The sequence below is a fragment of the Camelus ferus genome, chromosome X (genome assembly GCF_009834535.1).
Source record: "Camelus ferus isolate YT-003-E chromosome X, BCGSAC_Cfer_1.0, whole genome shotgun sequence".
NCBI classification, from domain to species: Eukaryota; Metazoa; Chordata; class Mammalia; order Artiodactyla; family Camelidae; genus Camelus; species Camelus ferus.
Genome location: NC_045732.1, coordinates 101,784,608 through 101,795,274, shown reverse-complemented (window position 1 = coordinate 101,795,274; position 10,667 = coordinate 101,784,608).

Genomic DNA, 10,667 nt, shown 5'->3' with positions numbered 1-10,667 from the left:
GGAGATATCTCAAATTAATTAAGAGGAGAGATTTGGAAATCGTTATGAGGAGAGAGGTTAGAGGAAAGATTTAGAATTCATTATGTGGAGATAGGATGAGAGATCTGGAAACAGTTGTGAGGTGAGAGGAGAGACTGTGGAATACTAAACAGAAGAGAGGTGAGAGCAGAGAGAGCAGAGATTTTGAAATCGTTATCAGGACACAGGAGATGGGAGATTTCGAAATGGTCATGAGGACAGAGGAGACGAGATGATACGAAATAGTTATGAGAAGAGAGGAGAAAAGACATATTGGTAAAAATTTCCGAGCACAGCGGATAGAGGAAAGATTTAGAATTCATTCTGCGGAGAGAGGAGGAGAGAGTTTTAAAGATTTGTCAGGAGACAGTAGGTATTTTGGAATACTTAGGCGTAGAGAGGGGATAGCACAGAAGAGAGATTCCGAAATCGTTATCAGCAGATAGAGATTTGGACATCGTTATGAGGATATAGGAGGAGAGATCTCAAATTAATTAAGAGGAGAGATGAGAGGCGAGAGATTTGGAATTATGAGGAGAAAGGAGAGATTTGGAAATCGTTATGAGGAGAGAGGTTAGAGGAAAGATGTAGAATTAATTATGTGGAGTTAGGATGAGCGATCTGGAAACATTTGTGAGGAGAGTGGAGAGAATGTGGAAAACTAAAGAGAACAAGGTGAGAGCAGAGAGGACAGTTTTGGGAATCCTTGTGAGCACATAGGAGAGATTTGGAAATCGTTCAGAGGACACAGCACAGGAGAGATTTAGAAATACTTCTGAGGACATAGGAAAAGGGAGGTATTATTAAATATTTATGAGAAGAGAGGATACAGGAGAGATTTACAATTAATTCTGCAGAAAGAGGAGGAGAGATGTGTAAACATTTGTGAGGAGACAGTAGGTATTTTGGAGGCCTTAGTTGGAGAGAGGACACAGCACAGAAGAGAGATTCCGAAATCGTTATCAGGAGATAGGAGAGATTTGGAAATCGTTATCAGGACACAGGAGATTGGAGATTTCGAAATGGTCATGAGGACAGAGGAGGCAAGAGATGAAATAGTTATTAGGAGAGAGGAGAAAAGACGTATTAGTAAAAATTTCCGAGCACAGCGCATAGAGGAAAGATTTAGAATTCATTCTGTGGAGAGAGGAGGAGAGCTTTGTAAACATTTGTGAGGAGACAGTAGAGATTTTGGAATACTTATGAGGAGGGAGGTGATAGCACAGAAGAGATATTTGGAAAGCGTTATGAGAACATAATGGAGAGCTCAAATTAATTAAAACGAGACATGAGAGGACAAAATTGGAACTCATTATGAGGAGTAAGGAGAGTTGGAAATCGTTCAGAGGACACAGCACAGGAGAGATTTAGAAATACTTATAAGGAGACAGGAGAAAAGAGATATTATTAAGTATTTATGACAAGAGAGCATACAGGAGAGCTTTAGAATTAGTTATGCGGAAAGAGGAGGAGAGATGTGTAAACATTTGTGAGGAGACAGTAGGTATTTTGGAATACTTAGGCTTACAGAGGGGATAGCACAGAAGAGAGATTCCGAAATCGTTATCAGGAGATAGAGATTTGGAAATCGATATGAGGATATAGCTGGAGATATCTCAAATTAATTAAGAGATGAGTTTTGGAAATCGTTATGAGGAGAGAGGTTAGAGGAAAGATTTAGAATTCATTATGTGGAGATAGGATGAGAGATCTGGAAACAGTTGTGAGGTGAGAGGAGAGACTGGAATACTAAACAGAAGAGAGGTGAGAGCAGAGAGCAGAGATTTTGAAATCGTTATCAGGACACAGGAGATGGGAGATTTCGAAATGGTCATGAGGACAGAGGACACGAGATGAAAGGAAATAGTTATGAGAAGAGAGGAGAAAAGACATATTGGTAAAAATTTCCGAGCACAGCGGATAGAGGAAAGATTTAGAATTCATTCTGCGTAGAGAGGAGGAGAGAGTTTTAAAGATTTGTCAGGAAGACAGTAGGTATTTTGGAATACTTAGGCGTAGAGAGGGGATAGCACAGAAGAGAGATTCCGAAATCGTTATCAGCAGATAGAGATTTGGAAATCGTTATGAGGATATACGAGGAGACATCTCAAATTAATTAAGAGGAGAGGTGAGAGGCGAGAGATTCGGAAATAATTATGAGGAGAAAGGAGAGATTTGGAAATCGTTATGAGGAGAGAGGTTACAGGAAAGATTTAGAATTAATTATGTGGAGATAGGATGAGCGATCTGGAAACAGTTGTGAGGAGAGGGGAGAGAATGTGCAATACTAAAGAGAAGAGAGGTGAGAGCAGAGAGGAAAGTTTCAGGAATCCTTGTGAGCACATAGGAGAGATTTGGAAATCGTTATCAGGACACAGGAGAGGGCAGATTTCAAAATAGTTATCAGGAGAAAGGGTAGAGGAGAGATTTAGAAGAAATTATGCAGAGAGAGGACGAGAGATTTGTAAACATTTGTGAGGAGACAGCAGAGATGTTGGAATACTTATGACGAGGGAGGTGATAGCACAGAAAAGAGATTTGGAAATCGTTATGAGGAGATAGGAGGAGAGAACTCAAATTAATTATGAGGAGAGATGAGACAGGAGAGATTTGGAAATCGTTCTGACGAGAGATGAGAAAAGAGATACAAGGAAAGATTTATGAGCAGTGAGGATAGAGGAAAGATTTACAATTTATTATGTGGAGATAGGATGAGAGATTTCAAAACAGTGGTGAGGTGAGGGGAGAGATTGTGGAATACAAAGGAGAAGAGAAGTGAGAGCAGAGAGGACAGTTTTGGGAATCCTTGTGAGCAGATAGGAGAGATTTGGAAATCGTTATCAGGACGCAGGAGACGGGAGATTTTGAAATAGTTATGAGGAGAGAGGATAGAGGAGAGATTTAGAAGCAATTATGCGGATAGAGGAGGAGAGATTTGTAAACATTTGTGAGGAGACAGTAGAGATTTTGGAATACTTATGAGGAGGGAGGTGATAGCACAGAAGAGATATTTGGAAAGCGTTATGAGAACATAATGGAGAGCTCAAATTAATTAAAACGAGACATGAGAGGACAAAATTGGAACTCATTATGAGGAGTAAGGAGAGTTGGAAATCGTTCAGAGGACACAGCACAGGAGAGATTTAGAAATACTTATAAGGAGACAGGAGAAAAGAGATATTATTAAGTATTTATGACAAGAGAGCATACAGGAGAGCTTTAGAATTAGTTATGCGGAAAGAGGAGGAGAGATGTGTAAACATTTGTGAGGAGACAGTAGGTATTCTGGAATACTTAGGCTTACAGAGGGGATAGCACAGAAGAGAGATTCCGAAATCGTTATCAGGAGATAGAGATTTGGAAATCGATATGAGGATATAGCAGGAGATATCTCAAATTAATTAAGAGGAGAGATTTGGAAATCGTTATGAGGAGAGAGGTTAGAGGAAAGATTTAGAATTCATTATGTGGAGATAGGATGAGAGATCTGGAAACAGTTGTGAGGTGAGAGGAGAGACTGTGGAATACTAAACAGAAGAGAGGTGAGAGCAGAGAGCAGAGATTTTGAAATCGTTATCAGGACACAGGAGATGGGAGATTTCGAAATGGTCATGAGGACAGAGGAGACGAGATGATACGAAATAGTTATGAGAAGAGAGGAGAAAAGACATATTGGTAAAAATTTCCGAGCACAGCGGATAGAGGAAAGATTTAGAATTCATTCTGCGGAGAGAGGAGGAGAGAGTTTTAAAGATTTGTCAGGAGACAGTAGGTATTTTGGAATACTTAGGCGTAGAGAGGGGATAGCACAGAAGAGAGATTCCGAAATCGTTATCAGCAGATAGAGATTTGGACATCGTTATGAGGATATAGGAGGAGAGATCTCAAATTAATTAAGAGGAGAGATGAGAGGCGAGAGATTTGGAAATAATTATGAGGAGAAAGGAGAGATTTGGAAATCGTTATGAGGAGAGAGGTTAGAGGAAAGATGTAGAATTAATTATGTGGAGTTAGGATGAGCGATCTGGAAACATTTGTGAGGAGAGTGGAGAGAATGTGGAAAACTAAAGAGAACAAGGTGAGAGCAGAGAGGACAGTTTTGGGAATCCTTGTGAGCACATAGGAGAGATTTGGAAATCGTTCAGAGGACACAGCACAGGAGAGATTTAGAAATACTTCTGAGGACATAGGAAAAGGGAGGTATTATTAAATATTTATGAGAAGAGAGGATACAGGAGAGATTTACAATTAATTCTGCAGAAAGAGGAGAAGAGATGTGTAAACATTTGTGAGGAGACAGTAGGTATTTTGGAGGCCTTAGTTGGAGAGAGGACACAGCACAGAAGAGAGATTCCGAAATCGTTATCAGGAGATAGGAGAGATTTGGAAATCGTTATCAGGACAGAGGAGATTGGAGATTTCGAAATGGTCATGAGGACAGAGGAGGCAAGAGATGAAATAGTTATTAGGAGAGAGGAGAAAAGACGTATTAGTAAAAATTTCCGAGCACAGCGCATAGAGGAAAGATTTAGAATTCATTCTGTGGAGAGAGGAGGAGAGCTTTGTAAACATTTGTGAGGAGACAGTAGAGATTTTGGAATACTTATGAGGAGGGAGGTGATAGCACAGAAGAGATATTTGGAAAGCGTTATGAGAACATAATGGAGAGCTCAAATTAATTAAAACGAGACATGAGAGGACAAAATTGGAACTCATTATGAGGAGTAAGGAGAGTTGGAAATCGTTCAGAGGACACAGCACAGGAGAGATTTAGAAATACTTATAAGGAGACAGGAGAAAAGAGATATTATTAAGTATTTATGACAAGAGAGCATACAGGAGAGCTTTAGAATTAGTTATGCGGAAAGAGGAGGAGAGATGTGTAAACATTTGTGAGGAGACAGTAGGTATTTTGGAATACTTAGGCTTACAGAGGGGATAGCACAGAAGAGAGATTCCGAAATCGTTATCAGGAGATAGAGATTTGGAAATCGATATGAGGATATAGCTGGAGATATCTCAAATTAATTAAGAGATGAGTTTTGGAAATCGTTATGAGGACAGGATTAGAGGAAAGATTTAGAATTCATTATGTGGAGATAAGATGAGAGATCTGGAAACAGTTGTGAGGTGAGAGGAGAGACTATGGAATACTAAACAGAAGAGAGGTGAGAGCAGAGAGCAGAGAGCAGAGATTTTCAAATCGTTATCAGGACACAGGAGATGGGAGATTTCGAAATGGTCATGAGGACAGAGGAGACGAGATGAAAGGTAATAGTTATGAGAAGAGAGGAGAAAAGACATATTGGTAAAAATTTCCGAGCACAGCGGATAGAGGAAAGATTTAGAATTCATTCTGCGGAGAGAGGAGGAGAGAGTTTTAAAGATTTGTCAGGAGACAGTAGGTATTTTGGAATACTTAGGCGTAGAGAGGGGATAGCACAGAAGAGAGATTCCGAAATCGTTATCAGCAGATAGAGATTTGGACATCGTTATGAGGATATAGGAGGAGAGATCTCAAATTAATTAAGAGGAGAGATGAGAGGCGAGAGATTTGGAAATAATTATGAGGAGAAAGGAGAGATTTGGAAATCGTTATGAGGAGAGAGGTTAGAGGAAAGATGTAGAATTAATTATGTGGAGTTAGGATGAGCGATCTGGAAACATTTGTGAGGAGAGTGGAGAGAATGTGGAAAACTAAAGAGAACAAGGTGAGAGCAGAGAGGACAGTTTTGGGAATCCTTGTGAGCACATAGGAGAGATTTGGAAATCGTTCAGAGGACACAGCACAGGAGAGATTTAGAAATACTTCTGAGGACATAGGAAAAGGGAGGTATTATTAAATATTTATGAGAAGAGAGGATACAGGAGAGATTTACAATTAATTCTGCAGAAAGAGGAGGAGAGATGTGTAAACATTTGTGAGGAGACAGTAGGTATTTTGGAGGCCTTAGTTGGAGAGAGGACACAGCACAGAAGAGAGATTCCGAAATCGTTATCAGGAGATAGGAGAGATTTGGAAATCGTTATCAGGACACAGGAGATTGGAGATTTCGAAATGGTCATGAGGACAGAGGAGGCAAGAGATGAAATAGTTATTAGGAGAGAGGAGAAAAGACGTATTAGTAAAAATTTCCGAGCACAGCGCATAGAGGAAAGATTTAGAATTCATTCTGTGGAGAGAGGAGGAGAGCTTTGTAAACATTTGTGAGGAGACAGTAGAGATTTTGGAATACTTATGAGGAGGGAGGTGATAGCACAGAAGAGATATTTGGAAAGCGTTATGAGAACATAATGGAGAGCTCAAATTAATTAAAACGAGACATGAGAGGACAAAATTGGAACTCATTATGAGGAGTAAGGAGAGTTGGAAATCGTTCAGAGGACACAGCACAGGAGAGATTTAGAAATACTTATAAGGAGACAGGAGAAAAGAGATATTATTAAGTATTTATGACAAGAGAGCATACAGGAGAGCTTTAGAATTAGTTATGCGGAAAGAGGAGGAGAGATGTGTAAACATTTGTGAGGAGACAGTAGGTATTTTGGAATACTTAGGCTTACAGAGGGGATAGCACAGAAGAGAGATTCCGAAATCGTTATCAGGAGATAGAGATTTGGAAATCGATATGAGGATATAGCTGGAGATATCTCAAATTAATTAAGAGATGAGTTTTGGAAATCGTTATGAGGAGAGAGGTTAGAGGAAAGATTTAGAATTCATTATGTGGAGATAGGATGAGAGATCTGGAAACAGTTGTGAGGTGAGAGGAGAGACTGGAATACTAAACAGAAGAGAGGTGAGAGCAGAGAGCAGAGATTTTGAAATCGTTATCAGGACACAGGAGATGGGAGATTTCGAAATGGTCATGAGGACAGAGGACACGAGATGAAAGGAAATAGTTATGAGAAGAGAGGAGAAAAGACATATTGGTAAAAATTTCCGAGCACAGCGGATAGAGGAAAGATTTAGAATTCATTCTGCGTAGAGAGGAGGAGAGAGTTTTAAAGATTTGTCAGGAGACAGTAGGTATTTTGGAATACTTAGGCGTAGAGAGGGGATAGCACAGAAGAGAGATTCCGAAATCGTTATCAGCAGATAGAGATTTGGAAATCGTTATGAGGATATACGAGGAGACATCTCAAATTAATTAAGAGGAGAGGTGAGAGGCGAGAGATTCGGAAATAATTATGAGGAGAAAGGAGAGATTTGGAAATCGTTATGAGGAGAGAGGTTACAGGAAAGATTTAGAATTAATTATGTGGAGATAGGATGAGCGATCTGGAAACAGTTGTGAGGAGAGGGGAGAGAATGTGCAATACTAAAGAGAAGAGAGGTGAGAGCAGAGAGGAAAGTTTCAGGAATCCTTGTGAGCACATAGGAGAGATTTGGAAATCGTTATCAGGACACAGGAGAGGGCAGATTTCAAATAGTTATCAGGAGAAAGGGTAGAGGAGAGATTTAGAAGAAATTATGCAGAGAGAGGACGAGAGATTTGTAAACATTTGTGAGGAGACAGCAGAGATGTTGGAATACTTATGACGAGGGAGGTGATAGCACAGAAAAGAGATTTGGAAATCGTTATGAGGAGATAGGAGGAGAGAACTCAAATTAATTATGAGGAGAGATGAGACAGGAGAGATTTGGAAATCGTTCTGACGAGAGATGAGAAAAGAGATACAAGGAAAGATTTATGAGCAGTGAGGATAGAGGAAAGATTTACAATTTATTATGTGGAGATAGGATGAGAGATTTCAAAACAGTGGTGAGGTGAGGGGAGAGATTGTGGAATACAAAGGAGAAGAGAAGTGAGAGCAGAGAGGACAGTTTTGGGAATCCTTGTGAGCAGATAGGAGAGATTTGGAAATCGTTATCAGGACGCAGGAGACAGGGAGATTTTGAAATAGTTATGAGGAGAGAGGATAGAGGAGAGATTTAGAAGCAATTATGCGGATAGAGGAGGAGAGATTTGTAAACATTTGTGAGGAGACAGTAGAGATTTTGGAATACTTATGAGGAGGGAGGTGATAGCACAGAAGAGATATTTGGAAAGCGTTATGAGAACATAATGGAGAGCTCAAATTAATTAAAACGAGACATGAGAGGACAAAATTGGAACTCATTATGAGGAGTAAGGAGAGTTGGAAATCGTTCAGAGGACACAGCACAGGAGAGATTTAGAAATACTTATAAGGAGACAGGAGAAAAGAGATATTATTAAGTATTTATGACAAGAGAGCATACAGGAGAGCTTTAGAATTAGTTATGCGGAAAGAGGAGGAGAGATGTGTAAACATTTGTGAGGAGACAGTAGGTATTCTGGAATACTTAGGCTTACAGAGGGGATAGCACAGAAGAGAGATTCCGAAATCGTTATCAGGAGATAGAGATTTGGAAATCGATATGAGGATATAGCAGGAGATATCTCAAATTAATTAAGAGGAGAGATTTGGAAATCGTTATGAGGAGAGAGGTTAGAGGAAAGATTTAGAATTCATTATGTGGAGATAGGATGAGAGATCTGGAAACAGTTGTGAGGTGAGAGGAGAGACTGTGGAATACTAAACAGAAGAGAGGTGAGAGCAGAGAGCAGAGATTTTGAAATCGTTATCAGGACACAGGAGATGGGAGATTTCGAAATGGTCATGAGGACAGAGGAGACGAGATGATACGAAATAGTTATGAGAAGAGAGGAGAAAAGACATATTGGTAAAAATTTCCGAGCACAGCGGATAGAGGAAAGATTTAGAATTCATTCTGCGGAGAGAGGAGGAGAGAGTTTTAAAGATTTGTCAGGAGACAGTAGGTATTTTGGAATACTTAGGCGTAGAGAGGGGATAGCACAGAAGAGAGATTCCGAAATCGTTATCAGCAGATAGAGATTTGGACATCGTTATGAGGATATAGGAGGAGAGATCTCAAATTAATTAAGAGGAGAGATGAGAGGCGAGAGATTTGGAAATAATTATGAGGAGAAAGGAGAGATTTGGAAATCGTTATGAGGAGAGAGGTTAGAGGAAAGATGTAGAATTAATTATGTGGAGTTAGGATGAGCGATCTGGAAACATTTGTGAGGAGAGTGGAGAGAATGTGGAAAACTAAAGAGAACAAGGTGAGAGCAGAGAGGACAGTTTTGGGAATCCTTGTGAGCACATAGGAGAGATTTGGAAATCGTTCAGAGGACACAGCACAGGAGAGATTTAGAAATACTTCTGAGGACATAGGAAAAGGGAGGTATTATTAAATATTTATGAGAAGAGAGGATACAGGAGAGATTTACAATTAATTCTGCAGAAAGAGGAGAAGAGATGTGTAAACATTTGTGAGGAGACAGTAGGTATTTTGGAGGCCTTAGTTGGAGAGAGGACACAGCACAGAAGAGAGATTCCGAAATCGTTATCAGGAGATAGGAGAGATTTGGAAATCGTTATCAGGACAGAGGAGATTGGAGATTTCGAAATGGTCATGAGGACAGAGGAGGCAAGAGATGAAATAGTTATTAGGAGAGAGGAGAAAAGACGTATTAGTAAAAATTTCCGAGCACAGCGCATAGAGGAAAGATTTAGAATTCATTCTGTGGAGAGAGGAGGAGAGCTTTGTAAACATTTGTGAGGAGACAGTTAGAGATTTTGGAATACTTATGAGGAGGGAGGTGATAGCACAGAAGAGATATTTGGAAAGCGTTATGAGAACATAATGGAGAGCTCAAATTAATTAAAACGAGACATGAGAGGACAAAATTGGAACTCATTATGAGGAGTAAGGAGAGTTGGAAATCGTTCAGAGGACACAGCACAGGAGAGATTTAGAAATACTTATAAGGAGACAGGAGAAAAGAGATATTATTAAGTATTTATGACAAGAGAGCATACAGGAGAGCTTTAGAATTAGTTATGCGGAAAGAGGAGGAGAGATGTGTAAACATTTGTGAGGAGACAGTAGGTATTTTGGAATACTTAGGCTTACAGAGGGGATAGCACAGAAGAGAGATTCCGAAATCGTTATCAGGAGATAGAGATTTGGAAATCGATATGAGGATATAGCTGGAGATATCTCAAATTAATTAAGAGATGAGTTTGGAAATCGTTATGAGGACAGGATTAGAGGAAAGATTTAGAATTCATTATGTGGAGATAAGATGAGAGATCTGGAAACAGTTGTGAGGTGAGAGGAGAGACTATGGAATACTAAACAGAAGAGAGGTGAGAGCAGAGAGCAGAGAGCAGAGATTTTCAAATCGTTATCAGGACACAGGAGATGGGAGATTTCGAAATGGTCATTGAGGACAGAGGAGACGAGATGAAAGGTAATAGTTATGAGAAGAGAGGAGAAAAGACATATTGGTAAAAATTCCGAGCACAGCGGATAGAGGAAAAGATTTAGAATTCATTCTGCGAGAGAGGGAGGAGAGAGTTTTAAAGATTGTCAGGAGCAGTAGGTATTTGGAATACTTAGAGCGTAGAGAGGGGATAGCACAGAAGAGAGATTCCGAAATCGTTATCAGCAGATAGAGATTTGGACATCGTTATGAGGATATAGGAGGAGAGATCTAAATTAATTAAGAGAGAGAGATGAGAGGCGAGAGATTTGGAAATAATTATGAGGAGAAAGGAGATTTGGAAATAGTTATGAGGAGAGAGGTTAGAGG